The 13,585-nt window shown below is 43.9% G+C and overlaps 1 long non-coding RNA gene across 1 annotated transcript; it reads right to left on the bottom strand.

The window, feature by feature from the left end:
• Window positions 1-284: 284 nt before the first annotated feature.
• LOC128415422 (uncharacterized) lies at window positions 285-12,346 on the bottom strand. The gene is made up of 2 exons (XR_008330954.1): window positions 12,077-12,346; window positions 285-425 (listed from the first exon to the last, which is right to left on the bottom strand). It is a non-coding gene; the product is annotated as an uncharacterized LOC128415422 (long non-coding RNA).
• Window positions 12,347-13,585: the final 1,239 nt, after the last annotated feature.

Here is a 13,585-nt window from a genome sequence, read left to right as displayed (position 1 = left end):
CTCTGTCTTTGGCTGCCTGGTGCTGCAGGGGGAAATCACAAGCACCGGTAAGAAACATTTTGTTCCCACTTGCGAGGAAATATTTGTTTGGACGTCACTTTGATTGGAAGCCATACTTGCCCTGAATCCATATAAATATGTGTGGGCATATGGGAAAGAGACACGTTGTTCCAAGATCACGGAAGTGAAAGTGTTAACTTCCAATAGGATCAGCTCTATCTTGGCTTCTTCCAAAAACCACTTCAGCTGATTAGATTGACCCAAGAATGTTTTCAAGCCAATGCTGTTTTTAGCAACTTTATCATTCTGGAGGAAAAATAAACTGATTCGACAGGGATGCTATTGCGTGGCATCTTCATATCTTAATGTCGTGATGATATATTGCAACGGTGGTGTGTTTTTTCCTCCTCTTCCCCTCAGCAAATCTAAAAGAGAGAAAAAATGTTGTTAAATATAAGACCATTGGGATAAACAGAAGAAAGAGGTAAACTCTGGATTGGTTACCTAATTTTTGCATAAAGCAATTCAGATCTAACCAGATCAGTTGTGTCAAAGCTGCCACAGTAATGCCTTAAACTTTTGAAAGCTGTCACAGTATTGCTTCAGTAATAACTTTTCTGTAGTTTAAAATTAGTAGAGCAGGAGACTCTTAATCTCAGGGTAATGAGTTCATGTCCCACACTGAACAAAAGGAGGCTGGACTAGATTTGTAGTCTGACTCAGTATAAGGTATGTTCCTGAATCTTGAAGAACTACACAGAAATTCAACAGCATCTCCAGTCAGAGGATGTGACTCCTTCAGAGGCTAAGGATTCCTTCTTTCTTTCTGCATGTGGCCTTCTCAGAGGAGAGAGACTTGAGTTTGAATCTTTAAACTGGACTCCCAATACCTTTCACTGGAACACTAAATGTCCCCCGTATTCATCCCTGTGAGGTGACCTTTCGAAAAATATTAGTCGCATAAAAAAGAGCATAATGTCAGATGGAGAGAGGATATTTCAAATGGCAAATCCAAGGAGCCTCATGCTTCTGATGGAAACTTACCCTGGTTGACTGTGCAGAGGGGTGCAGGGAAAGGCGATAATGAGGTAGACAAAGTAGCCAATTTGAATCCATAAAGCAGAAAAGAGAGAGAATAATGTGAGCAGGAAGCAGACAACTGTGTGGAGGAGGAAGCAATGTTTAATTTAAGAAAACTGTTTTCAAGCGCTATGTGGGAAGTGAAAGACAATTGAACAGAAGAGTTGGTTTTTACGATCTGTAATTGAAGAGGCGGAAGCTCACATTCTGCTCATCTCTGCCTGACTGTGGAGGAAAAGGAACTTAGCAAAACTATTTACAGCTATGAATGACTGGACAGCAGCCCATAAGCACCATCTCTGTGCAGGATTGCCAACCTTTCTTTTTACTGGCCAGCGGTCCCTGCACCTGTGCCTTTAACAGTCACTTGAGCTGCAAACATTAAGGCAAAGGTAAAGATAAAGGACCCCTGGATGGTTAAGTCCAGTCAAAGGCGACTATGGGGTTGTGGTACTCATCTCACTTTCAGGCTAAGGGAGCCGGTGTTTGTCCACAGACAGCTTTTCCAGGTCACGTGGCCAACATGACTAAATTGCTTCTGGCACAACGGGACACTGTGATGGAAACCAGAGTGCACAGAAATGTTGTTTACCTTCCCGTCACAGTGGTACCTATTTATCTACTTGCACTGGTGTGCTTTTGAACTGCTAGGTTGGCAGAAGCTGGGACAGAGCAATGGGAGCTCACTCCATTGCGGGTATTCGAACCGCCTTCTGATTGGCAAGCCCAAGAGGCTCAGTGGTTTAGACTACAGTGTCACCCATGTCCCATTATCAACTGATCATGCTTTTCTCCGTGCTGTGAAAATGTCGACCTACTGATTTATACAGATGAAGGAATAAGAGAAGGATGGGCTACGTTTTCCTTACAGGTTGGTTGGCAAACGCATAACAATGGTTGGGTATTAGCACTGACTTTTTCTGTTGCAGCTACAATAAAACTGAGTCTGAGACTGGAGACAACAAGAGCTTGACAGAGCCATCACCTTTTGTGCTACACCTGCTCACCCCACACTCACCCCACACTCGTACACCATGGGCACAGGTGGTGCTGTTCTAGACTGCAAACTTCAACCAGAGGCACCGACTTCAGCCCCAGACTGTGGGTGCCCAGTGGCACATTCACACGACATGACGTCATGACGTCACATTGTCATGTGTTGTGGTCAGGCAGCAGGCAGAGGCAGAGGTGGCATCTGGAGGCCAGGCACCCACAGTGAAAATATTGTGGGTGCCCAGGCACCCAGGGCCCCCTGAAGTTGGCCTCAACACTTAATAAGCAAGGTCTACCCAGTTCCATGTACCAATCAGCCCTTTCCCTTCTGTTGACGTTCATCTGATACAAAGCTGCAGCTTACAGCAGGATAGGCTCTCAGTGGGCTCAGGCAATGAGGTGGGGGCATCTTTCCCACAACATGGCCAGATTCAAAATTGGACAGGGCTCCTGTACCTTCAATAGTTGGACAGAAGAGGGGATTTCAGCAGGACACAACTATTAAAGATACAAGAGTGTTGTCCCCTCTTCTGCCACCTACCTGAGCACCTTGATATTGTTGTTGATTAAATTTAGATACCACCTTTCAACTGAAGATCACTGGGCGGTGGGTATACTTCTAGATAAACTTGTGTAGAAATGGGAAGAAGCTGGAAAATCTCATGACTTCTCAGCTATATAGCCTTAGACAACTTTTCTGATTCTGTCAACTTTTTTCAATGCAAAAATTACACCCAGTACTCAAGCCAGAGGCAATGTTGGCAACTTTGATTTAAACAAGGTCATGAATTGTACCAGTAACTGGCTCCCCTGTGAGCAAACTTAGGATAGAGCTAGACAGTGTGGCATCTTGGATAGAGTGTTGAACTTCAGTTGGTTAAACTTGGATATGATTCCCAACTCACTCATAAATCTTAGGGGATGATCTTGGGCCAGTATCATCTCTCAGCTGGCCTATCTTACCAGTATTGTGAAGATTAAATGGGGAACACTGCCCAGAACTTGTAGGAAGAATGGCTTAGTAAAAATGTAAACTAAAAAAAAGACATGAAACATAGCCGCACCACCATATTTCCCCCCCTTTCTCCATGTGATGTGACATTAAAATGCTATAATCTTCCTTCTCCTGCTAGCCAGTTATGCAAAGCAACAACATGGCCAGTGCAGTTACATCATCTCATATGTGTTATAAAGGTAAAGGGACCCCTGACCATTAGGTCCAGTCGTGGCCGACTCTGGGGTTATGGCACTCATCTCGCTTTATTGGCCGAGGGAGCCAGTGTACAGCTTCCGGGTCATGTGGCCAGCATGACTAAGCCGCTTCTGGCGAACCACAGCAGCGCACGGAAACGCCGTTTACCTTCCCGCCAGAGCGGTACCTATTTATCTACTTGCACTTTGACGTGCTTTCGAACTGCTAGGTTGGCAGGAGCAGGGACTGAGCAATGGGAGCTTACTCCGTCGCGGGGATTCGAACCATTAACCTTCTGATCAGCAAGTCCTAGGCTCTGTGGTTTAACCCACAGCACCACACGCATTCCTTATACCCTTATAGGTAGACCCTATAAGGAATGGTTGGAGCAAGAAAGATGGAGCTGTGGCTGCTGTTTTTCGCGGGTTGCAAGAGCTTTCGCTATGCATGCAGTAGGTGCCAGGTTCAATTCTTGGTGTCTCTGGGTTGGGTTAAGAAAAGGTCCTGTCTGAAACCTTTCTGTTGCCACTCTGTGTAGGCAATATTGAGCTAGATGGACTGAGTAAAAGCCAGCTTCCTGTGTTCCTGTAATGTCCATTTCTGCCTTGTGATTTCAGAACCTCCAAAGAACAAAAGGTTGCTGCTGACTAGACTGTGGAGAAACTCCCCCCTCCTGCTCCACAATTCCTAAAGATAATCTCTCACCTAGTCATGAAGGCCACAAACCTGCCCTTTTGTATTATATTGCTCACTGTCTAATTCCCCTGGGGAAAGGTTCTTGAAAGAGATTCTTTCTGACAGTTTCCTTTTTGAATAATAAGAACATCTTTTTCCAACCAGTTGATAGGGGTAAATATGCTACATATAAGTTTCCTAGGTTTTCAGTAGGGGTCCAGTAGTCCGCGAATCATCTATGTTTGGAGGTCACCAGCTTTTTTAGGCCCATAAACACGTTTGGATTTTTGGGTAACACCCCTTCTGGTCATTACTTCCCCCCAAAGTACAGTGGTACCTTGGGTTAAGAACTTAATTCGTTCTGGAGGTCTGTTCTTAACCTGAAACTGTTCTTAATCTGAGGTACCACTTTAGCTAATGGGGCCTCCCGCTGCCGCCACGCGATTTCTGTTCTCATCCTGAAGCAAAGTCCTTAACCCGAGGTACTATTTCTGGGTTGGCGGAGTCTGTAACCTGAAGCGTCTGTAACCTGAAGTATCTGTAACCCGAGGTACCACTGGAATGTGATCAGCTCAATGTGTTTTTCAAAGATGCAGAAGGGATCCATCTCATGACCAACAGGCAGTGTGTGTGTGTGTGTGTGTGTGTGTATTCAGAGGCTTTGTGGACATTCAGGAAAGACCTCAAGAGCACCCTTGCACCCATGGGTGTAATGTTGGCAGCCCCAATCTATGTTAAAATGTACCTCTCAGCTTGATTGCAGTTTTGTAATTACCCTTGGTTTTTCACAGATATATGTGACTAAAGTACTATCCTTTTGTTAGCTATGTGGGAAGAAGGAAGTACAAGGCGGAGCTGGTTGGGGTGCATATCTGGTAAATGCTACAGTATGAGTGCTTTACTCCTATCTGAGATCAAGGAAGTAGATTGCCTGCTTTTTGCTTGTCCCCCCCCCCCCAACAGTAGCTTGTTGATGGAGTCTGGCAGGGGGTCTGGAGGCAATTAACTATCTTGCTTTTGCTTGCTGTCGAAATGGCAATTTATAAGAGAAGAAAATTTAAAGCCAGTGGAACAAAGTCCCCAAATGAGGATTTCTTATTTTTCAATGGGAATGATGGAAAGTCTCATTCAGAGCTTGGTGAATTTTAACATGTTTATTTCAGGGTTAAGATTAGGGATGGAGGAATTGACCTGTTTCCTATCTGTGCCATCTAAACCAGTTTTTAGCCATAGTCCTAGTCCATCATGCTTCTGCATTCATCTGAGAACTTCAAAAAACAAAACCTCCCCAAACACATATTTAAAATATGTGCATTTCCTTCTAGGAGGTGGGCTTAAACCTGCATTTCTTCCACTAAAATACATATTTGAATGCATACTTTGATAGGTTTAAACCTCTGAGAACTGCAGCTCAAGATTTGGAGAGGAGTGGAAACTTTTGGTAGGCTCCGAAAATCAGCTTCAATCTGAAAGGTGAAGATCAGGTTGTTCCATTCAGGAATTTGCATCCCACCCCCAAGGCACTTGCTCCTTTCAAAACTGGATAGGGCAGGACAATTCCACAAGTATAATATGTTATATATGTGGAACGCCCTCCCATCAGATGTTAAGGAAATGAATAACTATCTGAGTGGAAAACTAGGAACCTGGGAGAACTGAAATTAGCAGTTCCTTCCATCCCTAGTGCTGTTCACCCCGAATTTAGAATGGGGAAACCTTTGACCTCCAGTTGGTGAACTACACATCCCATCATCCTTGATCATAGGCCATAGTGGTTGGGGCTGAAGGCAGCTGGTGGCCAACAACATGTGGAGGACCCTGACCTCTTCATCCCTTCCAAAACTGAAGCACCCAGCTAGATGAAAAGGTATTTGCCTTAGATGTTCATTTGATATGGTTTTTAAACCCATCTTCAGTTATTTTTGTCCTGAAAGACCTACATTGGCTCCCAGTGCTGGTGCTGACCTTTAAAGCCCTAAACGGCCTCGGCCCAGTATACCTGAAGGAGCAACTCCACCCCCATCATTCAGGGGTCCAGCTCCGAGGGCCTTCTGGCGGTTCCCTCACTCCGAGAAGCGAAGCTACAGGAAACCAGGCAGAGGGCCTTCTCAGTAGTGGCGCCCGCATGGTGGAACGCCCTCGCATCAGATGTCAAAGAAATAAACAACTATCTGACTTTTAGAAGACATCTGAAGGCAGACCTGTTTAGGGAAGTTTTTAATGTTTTGTTTGATGTTTTATTCTGTTTTTTATCTGTTGGGAGCCGCCCAGAGTGGCTGGGGAAACCCAGCCAGATGGGCAGGGTATAAATAATAAATTATTATTATTATTATTATTATTATTATTATTATTATTATTATTATCATCATCATCATTATTTTAAAAATGAGAGTATTTTTAGCTGCTTTAATGCTATTTATTAATCACTTGGACACACATGGAAAAGGCAAGGTATACATTAATAATAATAAGAAGAAACACTTTTTTTGCATATTTCTCTTTTGCAGAATGGCTCATTTTGCAACATCGAATGACTTACTTTGCATCCTGGTCTCGTTCTGCAATTCATTAACCACCTTGTGAACAAGAAAAGCCTGCCCTATATAAGGAAGCTCACATATATAGACTGTCTCAGTACAATTCTTTCCCCTCCTGGCTCCTGGTGCTTTTATCTTCTTCTTCTTTTGCTCATTGACTAGGATGTGGAATTGACTTTTTTTTTTTTTTGCTTCTCATGTCTAAGCTGCTGCCAGAGTGTGATAACTTCATTACATCTTACAGCACTTTTTCACACATGCTTCACTGCAGGCTCAAGAATTTCCCACATTAAAATTGCACTGAAGCATTACCCAGAGTGGTGGAAACAGCCACACTGCTTGCTGGTGGAAAGTATGAAAAATATTATTCCCCTCATGACCTTCACTATCCTTCCAAAAGAAGGTGGGCTCACTGGTTGTGGCTACCCAACAGAGTCCTGTAAAAGAACAGAAGTACTGTATTTTTCGCTCTATAACACGCACCCGACCATAACACGCACATAGTTTTTAGAGGAGGAAAACAAGAAAAAAAATATTCTAAATGAAACAGTGGATGTATGATTTTTGTGGTTCATGCTGTGGCCACAGACATGTGATCTGACGGTGAGTTTGGGGTAGCCCAATGCAAAAATCCTGAGGATCCATGTGGATCCATGCTTTGTAACCATGTTTTTGCACCACTGCGGCCCCAGGCAACAGTGGGTGTGTGATTTTTTTGGTGCAAGCTGTAGCCATGGACATGCTATGTGATCTGATGGTGAATTTGGGGTGACCCAGTGCAAAAATCCTGAGGATCCATGTGGATCCGTGCTTTGTAACCAGGCTCTCTGCCCCTCTCTTCTCCTCACTCAGTGGCTCTTCTCCCGCTTTGCTGTTTCAAAGTGACCAAAGCGAGCCACGGAGGAGGGAAGGAAGGGGAACCATGGATCCTCTGCTCACGACTGCAGCAGATCCCCCCGCCATCCATAGGCATTTGCTCCATAACACGCACAGACATTTCCCCTTACTTTCTAGGAGGAAAAAAGTGAGTGTTATGGAGCAAAAAATACGGTAATTCTGTTCCTGCCTCATCCTGAATAAAAACCAGCTCCCTGAAATCAGACCCTCCAAGCAAGGTGGATAAAAATCAATGATTTAAATTTAAAAAATAAAAAATATCGGATTTTTTATTTATTTAAATCTGATTTTTTAAAAATTTAAATTGGATTTTTAAAATAAAATCTTTTTGTGGGGAAAATCTTTCTAAAGATAGTTTTCTATTTAAGTTACATTATAGTCTGAAGGCTATTCATCAGGATATAAGGATTTGTTTTAAGTTTTTCATGTGTGCTAAAACTCAGTCTAAGGTTGTTGTTTTTTAAAAAAATCGTTTAACCACATCAGTTAACAAACATGGATACATGTGCTATAATGTTATTGCTTTAGTTAAATAAATTGTTTAACTTGTTATTAAGGAAATGATTATTTTTCTCCTTCCAATAAACACAGCAGAAAAGTTGTGCAAATATAAACAGTTAACTTATTAAACCTCACAATAATTCCATAATTATCTGTGAATGTATTTCTAATAGTATAACCAAATCAGTAATTTTTGATCTAACTGTAAAAACGACTCTGAAAATTTATTATTCCAAAAATGAAACCTTCATCTGGTTGTAAATATTAAGATTATACCAGCAAGAATGAGTTTTTCTGTAAAAAAATGATTTAAATCAAGCTTTACTGACTAGTGATTTAAATCAAGTCTTACCGACTAGTGATTTAGATTGTGATTTAAATTGATTTGATTTTAATCAAATCCAGCCTGCCTCCAAGTGTTTCTATTTTCCAGGGACAGTCCTGGATTTACAGAAGCCTGTCTTGTTTCTGATTTGATCCCGGAATGTCCCACTTTTCCTCAGGAAGTCCCTATTTTCATTGGAGAAATGGAGTTATGGGTATGGAGTTATATGACTCCTGAGCCAAGGAAATACGTAACTATACAACCTTTAGAAGACATCTGAAGGCAGCCCCGTATAGGGATGTTTTTAAATGTTTAATGGGTGGCATATAAATAATAAAATTATTATTTCTATTATTATGGAGCAGGGCGTCCTTATTTCTATCGGAGAAACGTTGGAGGGTATGTGAAAGTAAGAACTAACTTTTCAAAGGAAGCAAGCAGTTTGCTCCAAATGATGTTGGGGTGGAGTGTTTCACTGAGTCTATGAGCATTATATTTCAATTTGTGACTCCTAACCTGCCCACAACGCTCTAACCACTGCATAACACTGCCTCTCAGGTTTCAAGTCTGAGACTTTTACAACACATTTACTGAACTCCTACTGAAGAAATATTATCCATGCCATAATTCCTCTCCGTATTTCACAAGTGGTTACTTTGAAGTAATATCAAATTGCGTGTGGCACAATTCTTTCCCCCCCTTTCCCCATCTTTTAAAAGAGTCATGTAATGCAGTGAGCTTCCCCTTCATAGGACTCTCAGGCGCAAGATGCATAATTCATCGAAAAAGGACAGAGGAAGTGGCCCTCTGGTGCTGTAAAGTCTGTTTGATTACATGCCTTCCAACTGCTCAAAGATGTACAAGCCCTTCTCCCCTTATTGTTAAATCTAAAATGTTCCAAATGCTTTCCCTTATGGCTTGATCCACAGCATTGGTTAAAGGAAAGGAGCCATGACCTATATTCATTCCAAAGGAAATTCCAATCGCTAAGGAAACAGCCACCAAATGTTGGAAGGTGTAGAAGGAAATGGGACAATGCAGATGGACTGTGCCCAAACTCCCGAATTAAGGTGGTCACTGATGTCCTAAAAAGAGGATAAAATAGGACAAAAAACGATAGTGGATTTGCATAATATTTGCATGCAGCAATTGATATTCATAGACACACATTTAGAAATACAGTGGACGCTCGGGTTGTGAACGTGATCCGTGTGGGATGCACGTTCGCAACCCGCAGTGTTCGCAACCCGCAGCTGCACGTCTGCACATGTGCGGCTTGCGATTCAGCACTTCTGCGCATGCGCAAAGTGCAATTAAGTGCTTCTGCGCATGCGCAACAGCTGAAACCCAGAAGTAACCTGTTCTGGTACTTCTGGGTTTCGGTGGCCCGTAACCCAAAAAAACGCAACTTGAAGCACCTGTAACCCGAGGTATGACTGTAATTACTATAAACAGTAAAAAAAAATACATCTTGCCCTACCTGGGAAACCGTCAACAGGCGACTTGTGTCACATCCACACCATAGTTTTAAAGAACTTGTATACGATTTTAGCAGTCATGGCACCTCCCAAGGAATCATGGGAACTAAGTGTGCTAAGCGCTGTAGCCCTGTGAGGAGTCTCACAACAACTCTCAATATCCTTAACAAACTACAGTTCCCAGAATCCTTTGGCAGAAGCCATGACCATTAAAGTGGTATAAGATTGCTTTAAATGTATGGTGTGGATGTGCTTAACTGCTGATGGCCAACTTTATTTTTTTTTTTAAATAAATTTTATTAACCGGCCAATCACATCAAATCAAACCACATAAATTCCAAATTACAGAGCCGAATTTTTAAATTTTGTTGGGGGTCCCATACTTCCAGATCCGAGGAAGGATTCTGATCTAAATCCTTACTTCTGCATTAATGTCCAAATCAGTCCAAATAAGTCCAAATAGATGTTCCAACAGTCCAAACACATGTTCATAGTTCTTTCCAATCTTCTCTTGCTGTTTCCACATCACTTCTTATTCTTATATTTTCTCTTTGTCCTTTATAATCCTTTATGGTCTCTAATGATGGCCAACTTTAAGGCCCCTTGTGCAGTGATGGTTTTTTACTGAATGAATGGGCTGCCTCTCACCGGCAGTCTTTTTTTTGGTGTGCCATTGCCATTTCCCCTCCGAAAATGACATAGTGGGGGGGGGGAGCAGACTGCTTCTGGCAGGAGAGTTTGGCAGTTCAAAAGTTTGGGTCAGCCTTACTTAAAACCAGCTCCTTGAATTGGGGCTCACAACCAGTGAAGTTGTTTTAAACCTCCTGGTACGATTTATTTGTGGTGTACTATTCCAATTGATTAATGGGACGCGGGTGGCGCTGTGGGTAAAACCTCATTTCTTGTTAGTCCAATTCACAGGAAGAAATCAGCGCTCTCCGCTAATGGCGACGCGGCTTCACTTCGCAGGCTGGGTGAAAGCGACTCTCAGCACCGCTCCACACACCCTCCGCTGTTCCGTAGCCTTTAAAAAGGCTCCTTCACAGCGTCGGGGGGGCGCAAAGGTGCCCGCCGAGTCTCCGGTTCACAGGCTACGCGCCTGTAATTTTTGAGGGTCCCCGCTCCGCCGTAGCTGCCGGACCCGAACCCACGAAGCAGATCTCTCTCGGGAGCTCCGGGAGAAATCCGCCATTAAGCGCTGGCGCTGACCGGAAGTCCTGTGGGTAAAACCTCAGTGCCTAGGACTTGCCGATCGCATGGCCGGCGGTTCGAATCCCTGCGGTGGGGTGCGCTCCCGTCCTTCAGTCCCAGCGCCTGCCAACCTAGCAGTTCGAAAGCACCCCCGGGTGCAAGTAGATAAATAGGGACCGCTTACCAGCGGGAAGGTAAACGGCGTTTCCGTGTGCTGTGCTGGCTTGCCAGATGCAGCTTTGTCACGCTGGCCACGTGATCCGGAAGTGTCTTCGGACAGCGCTGGCCCCCGGCCTCTTAAGTGAGATGGGTGCACAACCCTAGAGTCTGTCAAGACTGGCCCGTATGGGCAGGGATACCTTTACCTTTACTATTCCAATTGATCACCAGGGAGCTACACAGTGGACCAGCTGGAGTTGCCTAGCTGTCTTACAAGATCTGAAGTTATGCAGGCCATTATTATATAAGGCGTATTCCAGGATTAATTTAAAGAGGGGAGCCAGGTGTGTTGTGTAAAGTCTCTTTCAATATGCAGCATTATCTCGTGTTAAGTAGTCAGTCACCTTGCATTCTCCTTGCATATCTGACCAAGTAATGAGTCAGTAAGAAGGTCGCCTTTTAAATTTCTGCGAGTGTATGTCTTTGCTTCAGCGAAAGTTAGCAAACAGCCACTTTTTCATGGTTGCTGCTGGAGATTTCAGTCAGCAGGCTGGACACAATGCTCTTTTTTATTCTGAGTATTAAAAGGTGAAATGTCTTTAACCCTAGCTGCATTTCCTAAATGCATCAAATCCATCTTCTGGCCACAACACATACACCCCATTGACTTTTTCCTGAGAGTTTCATAGGTACATTTTAATGGCACAACTGGACTCCCAAACTGCCCATTCCATATTTGTAAAACCTTTCTGAGCTTTTTCAGAGGCAGGTAATGCAGCCTTAGCTGACAGCAGAGTCCATCTTTTGCCATAGAATGAAGCAGAGATTTAGAAGACTAGGAAACAGAACTGGGCTACAATTCTGTACACATTTAATTGGAAGTAAACACCATTAAGAGGGTAAGACTAGCATGCTGGATCAGCCCAAATGCCCATCTAGTCCAGCAGTCTATTCTAGTTTAATAAAGCTAACATGGGGAGGCACCTCTGCTCTGGAGAACCAAGCTGCCTCCCCCCCTCAAAACAACAACAACAACAAACCACCTTACCTCTCTAGGAAGCTGTCTCTGTAACTTAACCCTTAGAAGGCCAAGCAGCATAATGACCGCTCCCCGCATAAAATGGGGGGCGACCTTTGCGTGGACGCGCGCAGCCCCTGGATCTGTAGCGGCTCCATCAGCATAGGCTTGGCTTTGGCTTCCCTCAGGTGGGATACCTGGAGGTCTCCGCCTACCCCAGTCAGTTGTCCAATCCCACCTGGGGGAAGCGTTGCCAAGGAGATCAGGCCAGGTAGGGGAGGGACTACCTGCCCACACAATAGAGGGAGGATCTTACCTGGGAATCCTCACTTGGCTCCAGAGCTTCTCCCACCCTACCCACCCTCAGTTAATGCCTTATTTTGCAGGTTAACTTTTCCTCACAGGTTTTGCAGGTTAACCTTTCCTTCACAGGTATGTGGGCGCTGCTACGTCAAGGTCGCTGTTAAAGGGCCGGAAAGGAATTTCCATGCATTGGCAGGTTTCGCCTTTCCCGTAGCAAAAGGTCACAACTTTGGCGGTATCAGGCCTTGGGCGGAATCCTATTGTCCATCTTCCTCTTTGCAGCGGCGATACCAGCGTTCCCCGTTAAAGGGGTTTCTGAAGGGAGGCTTTGACCGTACGCCGAAAGGTCATCATTGCTCTCCCCTGCGGCGGCGGCGTAACGGGGGCAGCTATCTCTGCTTGAACATATGTTCTCCAGAGCCGGCCCATCCCCCACACAAACACTGGATAACCCTGATGTTCCCTAGGTCCCTGGCTGGGGACTGGGGAGGGAGAACGCCCAATGCCTGAGCCAAGGTCTACCCACATTTGAAATTTAATAAAGTTGTGGCCAATTTAATCCCATAGCACGTTGTCTTGCGTCGTTATTCCACATGACGGGGGGGCCGCTCGGGATCTGGGGACTCCGCTTGTCCACGCAAATTGATAACGATCTGGGAATTTAAGCTTGCACAAACCTTTGCTGTTTTGAAATGTTCTCTCTCTCTCTCTCTCTCTCTGTACTTCTTTTTGTAACTCTGTACAGTGGTACCTCGGGTTAAGTACTTAATTCGTTCTGGAGGTCTGCTCTTAACCTGAAACTGTTCTTAACCTGAAGCACCAGTGTAGCTAATGGGGCCTCCTGCTGCCACTGCGCCGCTGCTGCACAATTTCTGTTCTCATCCTGAAGTAAAGTTCTTCACCCGAGGTAATATTTCTGGGTTAGTGGAGTCTGTAACCTGAAGCGTATGTAACCTGAAGCGTATGTAACCCGAGGTACCACTGTAAAGTACTTATTTGGAAACTTTTTTATTGTACGGTATATAAGTTGTCTAAAGAAGTGTTTTCTTAATTATAGTTTATTTTTTTAAATGATATAAACTGCTTGGAGACTTATTTTCATTGCACAGTACGTACATTATCTTTTTATTTTAAAAATATGTTATAGTGTCTGTTTCTATGCTTCGTTTTATGTTTTGACTACTGTGTTCTGTAAAATATGTTTTTAGTGCTGTACACGACTCAGATCTTTTGATA

This window comes from Podarcis raffonei, chromosome 6 (assembly GCF_027172205.1).
Source record: "Podarcis raffonei isolate rPodRaf1 chromosome 6, rPodRaf1.pri, whole genome shotgun sequence".
NCBI classification, from domain to species: domain Eukaryota; kingdom Metazoa; phylum Chordata; class Lepidosauria; order Squamata; family Lacertidae; genus Podarcis; species Podarcis raffonei.
The sequence above is the reverse complement of the archived record's forward strand: the minus strand, read 5'-3'. Positions and strand labels throughout refer to the sequence as shown.